The following is a 19,938-nucleotide window of genomic DNA, read 5'->3' as shown; positions in this document are numbered from 1 at the left end:
CAGCACTGTCAGCAGTGATTCCGCGCTCAAAGATGGCTATTTGGGCAGTATTTGTTATGTCTGTTGTTTCACAGCAGGCAGCCAGAGAGAAAAGTGGATTTTTTTCCCGGTGTCATTGTTTCTCGCGCCATATCGGTAATTCATTCTGTATGTAATGGCAAAGTATTTATAATTTTGTTTCTTTTTTATTAAGTTAATTTAGAAAAAAAAAGTTTGGAGCATTTTTTTCGATAAACGTAAGATTTTTGTTTCTTAAAGTAAAGACCAAGCGGCAGACAGTGAGTTGACCTACTCTGTTTCAATTTGCCTTGTCAAATCACGAATTGGCTAAAATGAAATCTATCGATGTAAAATAATAGATATAAATAGTGCGCTATTAGGTGCATATCCAATCATTTGTGCGGAGAGTGAAAGCTAAAACACGTTTTTCGGACATGACGCAAGCGCGATAAGAAATTCATTATAAATTTCAACATTTTAAAGCAACATCAAATGAAGATATGCATGTTTGACAGGTAGCTCGTCTTTTTCAGGGAACAACCGTGGACAGGGGGCCAGCCCATCACAGGGCACACTCGCACACCATTCACTCACACATGCACACCTACGGGCAATTTAGTATCCCCAATTAGCTTCAGCATGTCACAGAGACTCGAACTCGAGTCCCAGAGGTGTGAGGCAACAGTGCTAACCACTGCACCACCATGCCGCCCCGATATCCTAAACAATCAAGTTTTTATTATATGACTGACAACTAATACAACTGTTAAGTATCAAAAGTGTCACGCCCAGCTCCGTCCGCTCCTCGTGTGTGCCACGCCCCCTCATTATCCACGTGTGCTTCCACAATTGTGCCCAGCTGTTCCCTGTTATTTTGGCTTGTTTCATGTATATTAGTCCACGTCTTCCTTAGTTGGGTGTCCGTCATTGATGTTAGTCGATGTTGTTTACTGTGTTGGTCCTGTCTATGCCTAGTAAAACCCGTTTGCCTGCGCTTTCGGCTTCGCTTGCCTGCCCGCTCCCCCGCATGCACGAATCGTAACAGAAAGTGCTCCAGTGAGTTCTGCAAGTTTTTTTTTTTTTTTAAAAACTTTTTTTTGTTTAAAAAGTGGAGAAGTTCTTCTATTTCGGAGAAGTTCGTTAAGTCTGTCTCATCAGCTTCCAGTCACGAACTGCGGGGTTGAATCTCCTACCAACAGCATCTGAAAGTGCTTGACGAAGGTTGTTGGGTAGTGCATTTTTCCCCCTGGAGCCGTCAAAGTTAACAGAACCTGCCCAGAACAGCGAAACGATCTGCCTTTGGTTTCCCGTCTGGTCCTGTTGAGTCCAGATACAGTTTATGTTTATGTTTATCTCTACTGAAACATGATTTAAAAGTACATCTGGAAGGATTACCCCCTGCATGAGACCGGCGAATATGATGATGGTGATGAGAACGGGAGGTGTTTCTTGGTGTTTCAGGCAATCTCAAATGGAATGATGTCATGACGGAAGGATGAGAAAATGCTGAATAATCTTGATTCGGCGAATTTTCACTATGGAGCATCGAATTCGTCACCACTGGGTTGTTGGTTAATCCTACAGATGCTGAGCCCGCTAACTGGTTTGTAGGTTGATAGTCCGGACAGTTAATGGTGTAGAGGCTGAAGAAGGAACACCAAAATCAGCATTACCCAGGTGCGCTGACAGCGAATGGTCTTCGTGAGCAGACTGAGGAGATGACCACATCTCAAAAGACTTGGCAGTCCATTTGAGTATCCACAGACGTTGAAGGAACAACGGATGGATCTGTGGATGTGGATTGATCCGCTGTCGGAGGATGAGTTTTCTCACTGAAACGCACCTCCAACAAACCAATCCTTGCCTCTAAATTCAGAAGCCTTCTTGTGAATTCTGATATCTGTGGCTTGGAAACAGTGACTGCGACTGCAGCAGGACATCTACGTTCAATTAGAACAGCCTGTAGATTGTAACATTAAAATTAGTTGTGAATATGATGTTCACACCGCAGACAGGCATATGAAGCTATACTGCACATGGCGCTGCTTGCGTAATAATAAATTAGCAAATACCCACTGATTTCTTTTTTACAAGCCGGGTAGTCCCTGTTTTACTTTTGGTCTGTGGGCTCTGCTTGTTCTCTTTGCCAGAATTCTATTGAGACAATATGTATGACACATTTCTGATGATTGTATATTTCTGATCACTTGAATAAATAAGCTTTTTTGGCATTGTTGTTGTTGAGAATATTATATATTTTTGATAACAGCATAACAAAAATAACGTGTCCCGTTGTAAAGTTGTTGCCGTATTGTGTACAAAGTTGTAGCAATATGAGATCCTAATAGTCTATTTTGAGAATAAAGGCATAGCATTATGTGCGTTTGAGTGGCATATTAAAACATATGCTGGTGTATGACGATTGAGATCGCAAAATGGCCTTCAGAAGTTAAACTAAAAACTGCAGAGCATTGTATTTCCTAATTGCATGTTGGCCTATTCTTGTGATTCATAAACTATTACTGCGCAACTAACGAGTAACACAGCGCAGATATTCCTTGCTTCTTGGACTTTGCACCCTAGCAATACCTTATGGCTTTCACAACCCTTCAAATTACAAGATCTAACCTCAGAAATGTTAATGAGAGGGGGTCGTTCGTGTCACTTTTAAACGTGCCAATTCACCTTCCCCCACCCTATGAATAAAGGTGAGAAGAGCAAGCTTGTGGTGCGTTCCATTTGCCCTGGGAACTCGGATTCCGAGTTTCGAAGCCGGAAGTGATGACATGCGCGCTCCCGTTTCTCGGAGATCTCGGATAACGCAGAGGATCCCGAGTTCAGAATCGAAGATGGCTGCGCTCTTTCTCAATAGAAGGGAAAGTTGTAGCTTTATCCTGTTTAAGCACTACTTCTCATTTGTGGCTCATTAAATCGGTCGCACACACTATATCGTCCAATTTATCTGTGGACGTGTTGCTACGGAGTTTTATACGTGAAGCACCGCGAGTAATGTGTTATCAAGTGATATTGCTAACAATGGCTACCAATTAACCGTTCTAGAATTGGATTTCATGATTAGTCGGATTATTTGTCGGATTTAAGGTAGTTCGGGCTAATTGTAAGTGAACGAAGATAAAGGCCATTTAAACTGAGGTACCTTAAATCCGTAAGGTACTAGTTGTCCGGCTAAGCAAAAAATCTTGCTTTTTCCATATGGATCCATGGTATTGCTACTTCTGGGGCAAATGGAACGCATCCGACTCGGTTTTTCCGAGTTTTTACCGGATGTGACGTAATCTCGGATTCCGAAAATCGGATCCCGAGGCAAATGGAAATCGCCATTGGCTCTGGGGGGGTTAAAATGTAATTCAAGATATTTTAAATTACTGCTGATTAAAAATACTACTTACAGGCCTAATCACAGTGAGGTGGTGCTCATGCTGAATGGCACAGACTGTATGGACTATTTAAATTGAGCAGTGTTCCTTTAACTATATTTGATTTTGATAATGAACAGGTTGTCAAGTTAGCAAAATATATTGCGTGTACCGGAGCCTGCGTGATCACTGCATTTTTTAGCCTTCTATGAGAAGAGACGGTTACTCTGTAATTTATGGTCATACAGACAGAAGCTAAACATAATTCAAAACTGTAAAATATTTCGCGAAATATATTTTTTTCTGTTTTATACCATTTCATTGATTGATTCGTTGTAAAATAATGCTTACATTGTCCTTGAAATAGGCTATAGGAATTAAAAGAATCCATAAAGGCTTGCTTTATGTTATGTTTGTTTATTAACCCGTGTTTTTTTTTTCATATACAGAAAAAAATAAACAATGTTTGATGGTTAAGCTCCATCTTATAGCGAATGTTTTAATGGGTTTTCAGCTTTTAAAATGTATGTTTTCTAACAGGAAATAATACACCACAACATACCCCTTATATTTAACGATAAAAAAATGCTCAAAGCGTTTTTCTAAATTAACTAAAAAAACTCAACTAAATTAGACTAAATATAATCGCTTTGCCAATACATACAAAATTGAACTAACGGGGAAAATATTTTTGTCCCGTCAATTGCTTCGATATCACTGTCAGTCACCGCTCTTTCGAGAATGAACCCAGCATAAATATGCAGATGCAAATAAATATATTTAGCATAGACAAATGTATTATTATAATAGGCGACTCTATTCTAAGAAACGTGAGAGTAGCGACTCCAGCGACCATAGTTAATTGTCTCCCTGGTGCCAGAGCGACCGACATCTCGGCAAACTTAAAAGTGCTGGCTAAAAGTAAATGTAAATACTCTAACATTATTATCCACGTCGGCACTAATGATGTCCGATTGAGGCAATCGGAGATCACGAAATCAAATTTTATAGAGGTGTGCAACCTTGCGAAGAAGATGTGTGTGTCAGTAACGTGCTCTGGCCCTATCCCTGCTAGACGTGGCGATGAAATGTACAGCAGATTATCGTCGCTACATCGCTGGCTGTCGGAATGGTGCCCGATAAATGGTGTGGGTTATATTGACAACTGGCGGATGTTTTGGGGTAGGCCTGGGCTTTTGAAGAGGGACGGTATTCACCCCTCGCGGGCTGGTGCTGACCTCTTGTCTAAAAGCATAGCTCATAGTCTCCAGACAAATCGCTGACTAACTAGAGCCAAGCCCAGGCGGCAGGCAAACCGGCATAACCGACCGCCTGCTAGTCGCCTAGAGTCGTCACCTAGGGTTCATTTTATTGAGACTGTGTCTGTTCCCCGCGTTTTTAATCATTGAAGCCGATTCCACCGTAGTGTGTGCCATAATAACTTAATAAAAATTACAATGAATCCGTTACTAGAAAACAGCTGTGATGCAGGGCTTAAACTTAAACTTGGACTTATGAATGTAAGATCACTGGCTCCTAAGGCACTATTAATAAATGAAATAATTACTGATTTTAGTCTTGGTGCCATATGCCTCACGGAGACCTGGCTTAAACCAAATGAATTCATGGCACTGAATGAATCTACTCCAGCTGAATACAGTTACAAGCATAACCCTCGACCAAATCGCAAAGGTGGTGGTGTTGCTGCAATTTTTCAATCCAGCCTAGGAGTGACTGAGAAATGTGGTCTTAGTTTCAGCACATTTGAAACTCTTGTTCTTAGTCTTGCTGGCTCATCTCTTTCTTGCTCTTCACCCCAAATCACCATTGTTATTGTTTATAGACCACCTGGGCCGTACAGTAATTTTCTTAAGGAGTTCGCTGATTTTTTAACTAACCTGGTGGTCAGTACTGACAAAGCTGTTATTGTGGGTGATTTTAACATTCATATGGAGAAAGATAGTGATCCTTTAAAAATAGCGTTTACAGCTATTCTTGACTCTCTAGGTGTATGTCAGAATGTAGTCGGGCCTACTCATGCCTGTAACCATACCCTTGATTTGATTATTAGTCATGGCATCTTGGTGGAACATGTATCTATTATGCCTCAGAGTCCCCTTCTCTCTGATCATTACTTGTTAACGTTTGAAATCCAGTATAGCCTCCCGTTGACCGCAGCTCCAAAGTACAGAATCAGACGTTCCATTGCCTCACTAACTACAACAACATTTATGAAACAACTTCCACAGTCCTTCAGCCTTACATCTGAAGTATCGTGTATAAATGAACTTGAACAGGCGACTGCAAACATGGATAAATCCCTTCGTAGCACACTAGATCTTGTAGCTCCACTTAAGAAAATAAACCATAGAGATAAGAAACCTGCCCCCTGGTACTCTGATCATACACGTGAACTCAAACAGGCATCACGCAAGCTAGAGCGCAAATGGCGCTCAACTAAACTAGAAGTTTTCAAATCTGCATGGAAAGAGAGCCTGTCTAAATACAGACAAGCACTAGTGACTGCTAGGTCTGTGTATCTCTCCAGATTAATAGACGGGAACAAAAACAATTCAAAATTCCTATTTGAATCCGTGGCTAGGTTAACACAAAATTCTCCATTAAACTCGCAAGTCCCACAATCTCTTAAGAGTAATGACTTTATTACATTCTTTAATGGTAAAATAACTAAGATTAGACAGACCATCCAGTGCACATCCTTAGCTACCTATGACTGCCAGACTCCTGCTAGTCTTATGCCTATCAATAATGAGACTTTTGAATCTTTCATTCCTATAAAACACCCAGAACTCCTGAGCTTAATTTCCTCCTGTAAATCCTCTACAAGCCTCATAGACCCAATTCCTACAAAATTTTTCAAGGAAATCGCACCACAGATTAGCAATACCCTGTTAAATGTGTTAAACTCTTCTCTTAAGCTTGGATATGTTCCTAAACCTTTTAAATTGGCTGTTATTAGACCCGTTCTAAAGAAACCAAATCTTGACCCTAGTGTTTTAGGAAACTATAGACCAATCTCAAATCTTCCTTTCATTTCAAAGATCATGGAAAAGGTTGTAGTTTGTCAGTTGTATACTTTCCTACAAAAAAATAATACTAATGAATTATATCAGTCTGGCTTTAGACCAAACCATAGCACAGAAACTGCTCTAGTCAAAGTAATGAATGATTTACTTATGGCTTCTGACCGTGGCTTGATATCGCTGTTGGTATTACTAGATTTAACTGCAGCATTTGATACTGTGGACCATAATATCCTCTTGGACCGGTTAGAAGGTGTAGTTGGCATTACAGGGACAGCACTCTCTTGGTTCCGCTCATATTTAACTGATCGCTATCAGTATGCACATGTGAACAACGAATCATCCAAGGCCACCAAAGTCACATACGGTGTCCCACAGGGATCAGTACTGGGCCCACTACTGTTTACACTATACATGCTACCGCTTGGTAACATTATTAGAAAACATGGTGTTGGGTTTCATTGTTATGCAGATGATACACAGTTATATATATCTGTTAACCCTGATGATACATCACTCCTATCTCGGTTAGAAGATTGTCTGTTAGATATTCGGTGCTGGATGGCAAAAAATTTTCTAATGTTAAACACAGAAAAAACAGAAGTACTGGTGATTGGTCCCAAGGCTGCAAGAAATAAGTTTCACCACCTCAGCATTAGTGGCCTTCCTACACAACCTAACACAGTGGTTAGAAATCTTGGTCTTCTAGTAGATTCAGATCTATGTTTTGATGCTCACATAAGAAGTATAACTAGAACTGCGTTTTATCATCTACGAAACATAGCCAAGCTTCGTAAGATGCTCTCACTTCGTGATGCAGAAAAATTAATACATGCCTTCGTAACTACCAGACTAGACTACTGTAATGCCCTCCTTTCTGGTTGCCCGTCTGGTTCCTTAAATAAACTTCAGCTGGTACAAAATGCAGCAGCCAGGGTTCTCACAAACACTAAAAAATTTGATCACATCACACCAGTCTTATCCTCCCTTCATTGGTTACCAGTTAAGTCTCGGATTGACTATAAAATACTGCTGTTAACCTATAAAGCACTGAATGGCCTTGCACCAGACTACCTTAATAATCTGCTGACCACATACAATCCCCCACGCTTGCTTCGATCTCAAGGTGCGGGATATCTGTTAGTACCTAGGGTAGAAAGATCTACGGCAGGCTGCAGAGCTTTCTCCTATAGAGCTCCTCAGCTGTGGAACGGTCTTCCACCGGATGTGCGGGTTTCAGGCTCACTTTCAATGTTCAAGTCTAGACTAAAAACACACCTTTTTAGTTTAGCTTATAGGGACACTAGTTCTAGCTAGCTTCTCACTCCCAGTTAAACCTATAGTGTGAGGTGTAGAGCTGGGTGGGGATCGGTGCCATTGGCTTTGGATAAACTGAATTGACAGTGCTGTCACTCTAGCTTCACAATTGCTTGTGGGATTGGAGTGCTGACATTTCAGGGACTCCCCATGCCTGCATTCCCACCTGCCTCTCCCTCCTACTTATGCTGCCATAGCCATATCTGCCGGAGCATTGCACTTCATATTGCACTCATCTAACTTTTAGCACTGCCTATAGTCTCCCTTACTTTGACTAATTGCATTTATTTCCACCACCTTCTCCTGGGTGGTGCTACCTGGAGCCTTCAATCTATCAAGATGTCCAGCACACCCTGCAACATGTGACGTCGCCACTGCCAATGACGACCGTGCATCCAGCTCGCCGTTCTGCCAGTGTCATCTTCCTTGTACGACCCGCTCCCTGCCTTCTGGCTGCCTGGCGATTGGAGGAAGTGTTGGCACCGGCTTGTCATCTCCCCCCTACTCTGCGTTTGTGTTTCAGACTACACTGTATTTGACTCTCCCTGCCGGCCCCTGGAGGATGGGCTCCCCCTTTGAGTCTGGTCCCTCCCAAGGTTTCTTCCTTCTAGGGAGTTTTTCCTTGCCACTGTCGCCTATGGCTTACTCACTGGGGGCTTTGGGTGGGGATGCTGTAAAGCGCTTTGGGACAATGTAATGTTGTGATAATGCGCTATACAAAAATAAATTTGTTGTTGTTGTTTGTATTTTAAATTACTGCTGGTAAAAGAGTACTTACAGACCTAATCACAGTGTACACCTTAAATCCGACAGGAGGAACCAGGGCTCGAACCTGCAACCTTCCAGTTACCAAACGATAGCACTACCCCCTGCGCCACCATCTTCACTTACAGGCTTAAAGCACAGACTGTATGGACTATTTAAATTGAGCAGTGCAACCGTTTGTTGTTCCTTTAACTATATTCAATTTTTGATAATGAACAGGTTGCTATGTCAAGTTAAAAAAGTGGAACAGAGCTCTGGAAGCGGAACAGATACCTACGAGATCAAATGCGGATACAGTATCGCGTTATTCACGCTCACGTGCTGTGTTGCTGATAAACAAGATATAGTTTCAGTTCTGTTGCTTTTATATGGAAATAAATACGATACACAAGACATGATATTAGATTAAAAAATAAAACATTTTAGAAGAGAATGCAACATTACAATTGTTTGAACAACTGTGTCCTCAGGCAGCTCGCGGTGATGTTCGCTGCCGCTTCAGTTCAGTGCGTTACATGACTGCCCCCTACTGATCATGTCTTTCCTGTGTCAATGCATTTTCCGTGTTCACGGGAAATACTGCGGTGTCACGCGAGATCACGTTCCTTCCGGCGCGCAATTTGAATGGCCAGATCTGTAGGTTTTTGAAAAGCATATGTTTAAAGATGATTTTAACAAAAAATAGATGAATAACATTATAAGTGGTCTCGGATTATTGGTGCTGAGTTTGTGCTGAATAAAAGCAAATGTAACACTCAATAAATGTTTTTTAGATAGGTGAAATATTTAAAAATGTCAAGGCATGTCAGACTCTCGAAAGTGGCTGAGAGGCCTCAGACTCCAGAGGGTTAAGTGAGAGCCTCAAGACTTTATGAGCATTGTGCATGTATAGAAAATGCTTCTAACAGTTAAAACCGGGTTGTAGGATTCTGTGGCCAGTGAATCAGATAGAAAAGTTGAAGAGGAGCCATCTGTGAGTATGAGCGCAAAGCTTGTGTGTGTCTGCATCTCACCGCTTTAACATCTTGAAACCTCTTAAAGGCTTTGATTTCAGATTGCAGCTCATATTTAAATAACACTCATGCATGTTGTCATTTAGTGCAAATACTTCATAAAAGTGCAGTCAAGCTCCATCATCCTGTTGTCATTAATATTTAGGATAGTAAAACTACAGAGTTCAGCAGTTCCTCCAGTGAGGATTTGCCAACACTGGCACCACTACCAGTAAGTGAAAGAATAAAGTTGTTTTCTACAATCGTCATTGATGCAAACATTGTGGATAAAGGATATTTGGCAGTCTAATAGAATGTGTTTACCCATTTTTGTTTTTCATAATCATCCAAATAGGGGAGACGACGAAAGCTGAAATTTGACTCAGAAATTGACAAACTCCTTAAAAAGTGTTTCAAGAAAGATCTAAAGAAAAAATATATAACACGTGACAGGGTATGCTTTTGGCTTTTAATGCATCAGTTTAATAAAATCCCTTCAATTGTCTTGGATGATAACATGGATGTGACTTACAAACTGTAACATGGGTGCAGCCTTCCATCTGCCACACTACACAGTCCAGAATGGAGAACAGACTTATTGATGGACTTTGGCTTTGATCAGTTTACTCTTTGCCTTTAGCAAGCAAGAAAGCCCACTCCTTTTGTTTTAAATATTGTTAGCATGTATAGGGTGGTTGAGCAGCCAGTTGACCTTGGATCTCCAGAGGTTTTTTTCCTCCCTTGTCATCTGGCATTCCATCTTTCATTTGTCTTGGGTGTTGTATTCTCTTATGTATCACATCACCCACCTAAAGCGTCTTTGGGAAACTATGTTGTGGAAGGCATATGCGTATAAATTTGAGTCTCTCGTAAAGCCACTCGATGCAGTGTATATGGTGTAAAACATGTATGTGCAAGTTCTAAAATGCATGTGAATTACAGCATTACAGAGCTAAGGTATTGTTTGATTTTTTCAAAACTTTATCCACAGATTAAACGTGTACTCAGAAAAACACCCAATTTACTGAGAGCCACAAGAGAGCGCAGTTTTACGCTCGAAAATATACGGACTAGGCTGAGGAAATTTTGCATGTCCCCATCGGACTTCTATGTAAAGGACTCTTGGAATTGAGGTAATGGGAGTTAAACATTCTTTCTCACATAATCTAACTGGACTCCACTGGTATTTCATACTGTTCTATGTGGCTTGGCACTTGAGAGTCTCATTGTATGTTTACAATGTTGATATTCTAAGTATTCCACTCACAAAATACAATTTGCTAACCCTTCCAATATTTGCATTTTAATCTATAAATCTTTCAAGTGTGCCATAGAAATCACTGTGTTCCTATGAATGAATACAAATCACTGACACACATTGTATGAAATGTCTGCGCTCTATATATATGCTTTTGTTCCATAAGTACTGGGCTTGTTGTATATCTACAGTGAAGGTAATTACAAATAATTACTTATTGCATCATAGAGGCTATTTGGTGTTGTTGCATTTAAATGACATCTCATGGATAATTGGTATTAGTATCTCTAGGTGATTTGTTTGTCTGTAAACTGTTCCAGGTCCATGTATTTGCACCTTGTTCCCTTAAGGCATTGCCAGACATTCCCAGAATGTACCTAATTTTAGCAATACTTTTGCCTGTTCCCATAGGAGAAATGGCCCCCAAGGAAAAATACAAATGCCCTATCTGCAAGGTGCCATATGTTGCTGTTCGACAACATTTAATAAAATACCACCATGTCACAAACAAAACAGAACTACAACTAAGATACACCTGTTCAGTGTAAGTATGTTGGTATATATTGCGATGGTGATCCATGAAATTCTAAATGGACTGCATTTATATAGAGGTTTTTTCTACTCTTACGGGTACCAAAGCGCTTTACAATTTTACACCTCACATTCACACACCAGTGGCAGAGGCTGCCATGCAAGGCACCAACCTGCACACCGGTAGCAATTTGAGGTTCAGTGTCTTGCTCAAGGACGCTTTGATGGGGACAGGAGGAACCAGGGCTCAAACCAGCAACCCTCTAGTTGGCGTACGATAGCACTACCTCCTGCACCACCAGCTTCCCCAAATTAGTGCTTTGTGGATTCATTCTGGATTCTTTTAGTTTCAGAGGCAGGCTGAACTGTCCAGTCTGCAAGATGAGAAACCTTGCAAGGCTGGATAAGCACCTGCAAAATGTCCACACTAATGTTGAGGTCAGTCAGTGTTCATGGTTTAAAGGGACCTATGCCTTTTCCTCCCATCTGATGGGTCTACTAGAACAGATTCACCCACAAATAAACAAAAATAAAATATTTAAAGGTTATGGTTTTAAATTTGCTTGTCTGTGCTCCTAGTGATGCATATTTATGCAATTTATTGAATGTAGATGTCATGTTTCTTTTTTTTTTTGCTGTTTTGTATTGTCCCTATGATGTAGTAAAGCATCACAAAACACCCATGTAACATGCCTTGGAGTGACTATGTTTTGAAAGGTGCTGTATAAAAATGTATTGGCATTGCTGCCATATTTACATGCCATTCCAGAAAGAACAACAACAGCTTGTGATGTGGAAGGCTAAACAGCTGGCTAATTTAAAAGCCCTGGCTGACCTTAGACGCTCGGATCCCCAGCCTCCGATGGTCAGTCTGCTGGATGTAAGGTCAGCACTGGTACCTAGCAGTGGTGAGGAGGAGGAGGAGGAGGATGGAGGAACCAACAATGAAAGTGAAAATGAAGCTCCACAGCAGATGAGGAAACCTAGCATCCCACACCAGTGCCGACAATGCCAGCAACTGCACTTAAAAATCCGCAATCTAAAATTAAAATTAAAATATTTGAGGGGCAAAAATACCCAACAACGACCATCACCCCCATCTTCCAAACGGAAGAAATATGAGCGGCAGATGAACCATCCAGCCAACCTCCCTGCATTTGGTACTAATTGTGTGCTATAGACTTTGGCACATAGGTGTCATTAGATCAGATGACTTTATATTTAGCCCCTCTGCCAATCTTCCTTTATTTCTTTATCTGATACAGAAAAGGTCCTGAACCTGTGGTTTCAGCACATTAGTAGTGATGGAAAAAAACAACTTGACAATGCCAAACAGCGTGTCCAGCATGTCCGCTCCTGGGTATATTACATTACGGACAATCAAGTGCCTTCGTTGACACTTTCATTTTTAGAAAAAAGAGAGAAGCTAATTCAGTGAGTGACTTCTATTATGTTTCTGTTATATATTATTTAACAATGGAATATTGAGTGGGTGCTTTATGTCGTTTCCCCATTAGATGGACACACAGTCTTGAGCGGCTGGCTGTGACAAGCCATCGGATCCGCATAGGAAATGTGGGGTGCTTTTTAAAGTTCTTAATTGATGCGCAACTGCCAGAGGTCAAAGCTCCTCGCAAGTACTTGCAGGGAGCTTTGTTTACACTGCAGGCAGAGGCAAAAAAACAAAAACGTGATTTGCAGACACACAGGCAAGAGGTGCGGATCCATAAATCAAGTAAGTTTCACATGCTTAATTCCAGTAACCTGATACAAATGACTATCCCTTCCAATATTTGCGGGCACCGTATGATGGCATGGTGGCACGGGCAAAGTTAGGTTTGGGAGTTGGGGTCAGGGAAAGGGGTTTTAGGGTTAGGATAAGGATTGGGGTTGGGGCAGTGGATTTAGGGTTAGGGCAGGAGATTTGGAATTGGGGTTAGGGCTGGGATGGGGGTTTAGGGTTAGGGAATGACCCCAAGGAGGGTTAGGGTTATGGTTAGGGAAATATGATTGTGACCCCAGCATCCCAGGGCCACAAGAATGCACTGGCCAATTCGAGCCCATCCAAATATCCCCAACTGGGGCTTTGTTTAATTTAATGTCTTTTTGTTTTCTTTGTTTTGCAGGGAGAGATGACGACGACGACGACAAGAAGGAGCTCCAGACCCCAAACAGGCATCCCGGAGGACCACACAGGAGCAGCGACGGCGACACAGGTGAGTATTTGCCCCTATTTATTTCTTATTACAGGCCCCAAACTAATATCCCCGTATGTGTTCCTTTCTAGGGATTATCTAACACGGCACCCCCTCAGACCTAACATCCTAATGGTTAGCAGCGTGGCCCCCAGTAACCTACGCTGGATCAAAAATGGCACCCCCAAGGTCTGGCTTCTGCCATCTATCCGGCATGCAAACCCCCTGTGTAAACCGAACACTAACTCCCGGGGCCCCCCGGAGACACCCCCCGGTGCCCAGGACCCCCCCAAGGTCAATCCGCCGCCATCCTGTCGAATTGGGTGACAAATAAAAATAATTCCACCAGCACTGTGTCCTGTGACCTTCCTCCAAGGAAGCCTGACTGATATTGAGGAGCACAGTGTGGGATCACAATATATATAGAGGGGGCGGGGCCAAAGAAAAATAATTTTACAGACCCGGCTAAACAGCCTTATGGTCCAGGGATTAGGGTTAGGGTTAGGGTTAGGGTTAGGGTTAGGGTTAGGGGTTAGGGTTAGGGTTAGGGTTAGGGTTAGGGTTAGGGTTAGGGGTTAGGGTTAGGGTTAGGGTTAGGGTTAGGGGTTAGGGTTAGGGTTAGGGTTAGGGTTAGGTACCTTACACCGTTTAAATATTTATTTTACGCGAATGCATTCAAAAATCCCATATAAAGTGTGCATATATGTAACCAACAGTGGTTTTTTGTAAAAAATTGGTTGCATTTGTGAACCTCAATGTTAATTTCCCATATGGTTCATAAATGCATTTTTGACACATGTTTAAATTTTGGACCGTTTTTTAATGCAATTATGAACATTTAATTTTTATTTTTTAGGTAAATCCCTTGCACATACACCAGGAGGCATCAGTGAGCATCACAAAAAAACATTATTTCATTTCTGATTTTAAAGTTACACTTTTGCACTTGTGAATTTCTGATTTTCATTTGCAAAAACTTTGAGCTACGGGTTCGAAACTTCTGAACCAAGTTACCCGCCTTTAGGTGCACCTGGTTAGGGGAGATCTACATCCTACGACCATTGGTTCTGTTTTGACTCATCGGTGGACTCTGGCAATGCTGGCCAGGACTCAGTGCACCTTCCCTGGGTTGGCTATCAAAGGACAGCTCGGTAGTCCCTTCGGGCCCAAGACAGCCGGCCAACTTAGGACAAAGGCCCCCTGACCTTAAGGCCCCATGTACACTCAGGCTGACCCAGCTTTCAGTGCACCTTCCCCGGCTACACTTTGGACTAGCCACTGCCAACCACTTGGCCAACAAGGCCATTCGGGCCCGGGACGATGAGCACTGCGGGCTCTTCGGAGAGGGGCCTGCAGAGAGGGCCCTTCGGGCCCAAGACAGTCCGGCCAACAGGGCCCTTCGGGCCCGGGAGGACGAGCCTTTGGGCTCTGGGGAGAGGGCCCTTTGGGCCCAAGACAGTCCGGCCAACTTAGGACAAAGGCCCCCTGACCTTAAGGCCCACATTCAGTCAGGCTGACCCAGCTTTAAGTGCACCTTCCCCGGCTACAAAAGGTACCTAGCCACTGCCAACCACTCGGCCAACAGGGCCCTTCGGGCCCGGGAGGATCAGCCCTGCAGGTTCTTCGGAGAGGGGTCTGTGGGTAGGGCCCTTCGGGCCCAAGACAGTCCGGCCAACAGGGCCCTTCGGGCCCAGGAGGATGAGCCCTACGGGCTCATCGGAAAGGGCCCTTCGGGCCCAAGACACTCGCCCAAGACAGTCCACAAGCTGGGCCCGAAGGGCCCGGGACGATGAGCCCGCAGGGCTCTTCGGACAAGGCCCTTCGGGCCCAAGGCAGCCGGCCAACTTAGGACAAGGGCCCCCTGACCTTAAGGCCCACATATGGTCAGGCTGACCCAGCTTTAAGTGCACCTTCCCCGGCTACACTTTGGACAAAGGGGCCCTAAACTTAAGGCCCACATACGGTCAGGCTCACCCGGCTTTGAGTGCACCTTCCCTGGGTACAGTTTCACCGAGGGCCCGCTGGTTCCCGGACTCCCCTGTGACTTAGGGTTATGGTTTCAGCTGGCACTTAGGGTTACGCTTGCAGATGGCACTTATGGTTATGCTTCCACCTGCTACTTAGGGTTACGCTTGCAGCTGGCACTTAGGGTTATGCTTGCACCTTCTACTTAGGGTTATGTAATGGGCCCTTCGGGCCCAAGACAGTCCGGCCAGCTTAGGACAAAGGGCCCCTGACCTTAAGGCCCACATTCAGTCAGGCTGACCCAGCTTTAAGTGCACCTTCCCCGGCTACACTTTGGACAAAGGGCCCCTAAACTTAAGGCCCACATACGGTCAGGCTCACCCAGCTTTAAGTGCACCTTCCCCGGCTACACTTTCGACAAAGGGGCCCTAAACTTAAGGCCCACATACGGTCAGGCTGACCCAGCTTTAAGTGCACCTTCCCCGGCTACACTTTCGACAAAGGGGCCCTAAACTTAAGGCCCACATACGGTCAGGCTCACCCGGCTTTAAGTGCACCTTCCCCGGGTACAGTTTCACCGAGGGCCCGCTGGTTCCCGGACTCCCCTGTGACTTAGGGTTATGGTTTCAGCTGGCACTTAGGGTTACGCTTGCAGATGGCACTTAGGGTTATGCTTCCACCTGCTACTTAGGGTTACGCTTGCAGCTGGCACTTAGGGTTATGCTTGCACCTTCTACTTAGGGTTATGTAATGGGCCCTTCGGGCCCAAGACAGTCCGGCCTGCAGGGCCCTTCGGGCCCGGGAGGATGAGCCCTACGGGCTCATGGGAGTGGGCCCTTCGGGCCCAAGACAGTCCACCTGCAGGGCCCTTCGGGCCCAAGACAGTCCGGCCAGCTTAGGACAAAGGGCCCCTGACCTTAAGGCCCACATTCAGTCAGGCTGACCCAGCTTTAAGTGCACCTTCCCCGGCTACACTTTGGACAAAGGGCCCCTAAACTTAAGGCCCACATACGGTCAGGCTCACCCAGCTTTAAGTGCACCTTCCCCGGCTACACTTTACGGCTTGGGGGAGAGACGAGCGGGCAGCTTATGCTGGAGCCTGGTTGACGATGACTCTCACATAATATCCTGCTAGTACCGTGCACGGGCACCTCCCACAATGACCGCACCCAAGGGAGGGCGGGGCGGCGAGGCCCGTGCGGCTTCCCTTCTGCCTGGCTGGAGGCCTAGTTTCATCTCGTCCCTTTTGGAACATCATGTTGGCCAAAAAATCTAAACATAAGACCAGGCAAGCTTCTGAAAGGTACCCAGAAGTAAGTGCACCATCTCTGGGTACACTTATGACAAAGGCCCCTTGACCTTAAGGACCTCCTAAGACCAGGCAACCATCTGAAAGGTACCCAGAATGAAGTGCACCTTCCCTGTGACTTAGGGTTACTGTCACACCTGCTACTTATGGTACCACCCACAGTGCCCGCACCCAAGGGAGGGCGGGGCGGCGAGGCCCGCGCGGCTTCCCTTCTGCCCGGCTGGAGGCCTGGTTTCGTCTCGGGCCTTTTGGAAGATGATCATGTTGGCCACAAAATCTAAACGTAAGACCAGGCAATCTTCTGAAAGGTGCCCAGCTTTCAGTGCACCTTCCCTGGGTACACTTAGGACAAAGGCCCCTGACCTTAATGACCTCCTAAGACCAGGCAACCTTCTCAAAGGTACCCAGGATTCAATGCACCTTCCCTGGGTACGGTTTCACCGAGGGCCCGCTGCTTCCCGGACTCCCCTCTGACTTAGGGTTATGGTTTCAGCTGGCACTTACGGTTACGCTTGCAGATGGCACTTAGGGTTATGCTTCCACCTGCTACTTAAGGTACCACCCACCGTGCCCGCACCCAAGGGAGGGCGGGGCGGCGAGGCCCGCGCAGCTTCCCTTCTGCCCGGCTGGAGGCCTGGTTTCGTCTCGTGCCTTTTGGAAGATGATCATGTTGGCCACAAAATCTAAACGTAAGACCAGGCAATCTTCTGAAAGGTGCCCAGCTTTCAGTGCACCTTCCCTGGGTACACTTAGGACAAAGGCCCCTGACCTTAATTACCTCCTAAGACCAGGTAACCATCTGAAAGGCACCCAGGATTCAATGCACCTTCCCTGGGTACACTTATGACAAAGGCCGCCTAGACCTTAAAGGCCTCAGCTCTCCCCCACACCTTAAGGCACAACTGCCATCATAACCCTAAGGCCCAAATCTAACCCTAAGGCCAGGGAACCCTCTGAAAGCTACCCAGGAGTAAGTGCACCATCTCTGGGTACACTTATGACAAAGGCCCCCTTGACCTTAAAGGCCTCAGCTCTCCCCCACACCTTAAGGCACAACTGCCATCATAATCAAATCTGACCTCCTATGACCAGGGAACCGTCTGAAAGGTACCCAGCATTAAGTGCACCTTCCCTGCGACTTAGGGTTACGGTTGCACCTGCTACTTAGGGTTATGGTTGCACCTGCTACTTACGGTTATGGTTGCAGCTGGCACTTACGGTTATGCTTGCACCTGCTACTTATGGTTATGATTCCACCTGCTACTTACGGTTATGGAAAGACAGTTGGCCCAGGCTACCCAGGATTAGATGCACCTTCCCTGGGTACAGTTTCACCGATGGTCCGCTTGAACCCTAGGTCCATCTACCGGTCGGTCCCGGTAACCCTAGCCGGCTTTCGGTGCACCTTCCCTGGGTACAGTTTCACCGAGGGCCCGCTGGTTCCCGGACTCCCCTCTGACTTTGGGTTATGGTTTCAGCTGGCACTTAAGGTTATGCTTGCAGATGGCACTTAGGGTTATGCTTCCACCTGCTACTTACGGTTATGCTTCCACCTGCTACTTAGGGTTATGTAAAGGGCCCTTCGGGCCCAAGACAGTCTGCCCAGGGGAGAGGGCCCTTCGGGCCCAAGACAGTCCGGCCTGCAGGGCCCTTCGGGCCCGGGAGGATGAGCCCTGCGGGCTCATGGGAGAGGGCCCTTCGGGCCCAAGACAGTCGGCCCAGGGGAAAGGGCCCTTAGAGCCCAAGACAGTCGGCCCAGGGTGCCCTCTGGTCCCAGGATCCTGATCTCCATGGGAGCCTTGGTGCCCGAGCTTTAAGCCCCCCCCCGACTGCCGCCACCCCCGACCGCCCACCCCCCGAGGTTTATTCCCTTTAAGCGCCGCAAGATGGAACTCCGGCCATCTGGTCAACCATTTGCAAGTTCGGCCATCTGGTCAACCCTTTCCTACCTTGGCCATCTGGTCAACCCTTTCTAAGATGCCCTATTTAACCAAGTGCGACTTAGCCATCTGGTCAACCCTTTCCTACCTTGGCCATCTGGTCAACCCTTTCTAAGATGCCCTATTTAACCAAGTGCGACTTAGCCATCTGGTCAACCCTTTCCTACCTTGGCCATCTGGTCAACCCTTTCTAAGATGCCCTATTTAACCAAGTGCGACTTAGCCATCTGGTCAACCCTTTCCTACCTTGGCCATCTGGTCAACTGACCCATTCGGGCCCATGTCAGCCAACCTAGGACGTGCCCTTCGGGGCCCTGGGGAAACAGTCGACCAGACGGCCTTATTTCAGGCGGTTGACCAGGTGACCACATTTAGTTCTGATTTTAAATGTTGCATTCATGGATTTATGAGTTCATGAAATAAACGGTGTATTTTTGATCTCACTGTTCAGATAGTAAATAATGCTTTTGTGGTTTACAATGTAATTCAGATTTACATAATGCTTTTCCGTACTATGGGGTTAGGGTTAGGGTTAGGGTTAGGGTTAGGGTTAGGGTTAGGGTTAGGGTTAGGGGAAAAGAAAGGGCCAGACATGGGGGTATTTTTGGGTTTAGGGCTGAGGATTGGGGTAAGGATTTGGGAATTGTGGTAGGGGTAGAGAATGGGGGACCGGGTATGGAGTATTAGGGTTAGGGAAGGGGTTTGGGGTTAGGGGTTAGGGTTAGGGTTAGGGTTAGGGTTAGGGTTAGGGTTAGGGTTAGGGTTAGGGTTAGGGGTTAGGGTTAGGGTTAGGGTTAGGGTTAGGGTTAGGGTTAGGGTTGGGGTTGGGGTTGGGGTTGGGGTTAGGGTTGGGGTTGGGGTTAGGGTTAGGGTTAGGGTTAGGGTTAGGGTTAGGGTTAGGGTTAGGGTTAGGGTTAGGGTTAGGGTTAGGGTTAGGGTTAGGGTTAGGGTTAGGGTTAGGGTTAGGGTTAGGGTTAGGGTTAGGGTTAGGGTTAGGGTTAGGGTTAGGGTTAGGGTTAGGGTTAGGGTTAGGGTTAGGGTTAGGGTTAGGGTTAGGGTTAGGGTTAGGGTTAGGGTTAGGGTTAGGGTTAGGGTTAGGGTTAGGGTTAGGGTTAGGGTTAGGGTTAGGGTTAGGGTTAGGGTTAGGGTTAGGGTTAGGGTTAGGGTTAGGGTTAGGGTTAGGGTTAGGGTTAGGGTTAGGGTTAGGGTTAGGGTTAGGGTTAGGGTTAGGGTTAGGGTTAGGGT

The sequence above is a fragment of the Paramormyrops kingsleyae genome, chromosome 14, assembly GCF_048594095.1.
Source record: "Paramormyrops kingsleyae isolate MSU_618 chromosome 14, PKINGS_0.4, whole genome shotgun sequence".
Taxonomy (NCBI): domain Eukaryota; kingdom Metazoa; phylum Chordata; class Actinopteri; order Osteoglossiformes; family Mormyridae; genus Paramormyrops; species Paramormyrops kingsleyae.
Note: the sequence above shows the minus strand (reverse complement) of the source record.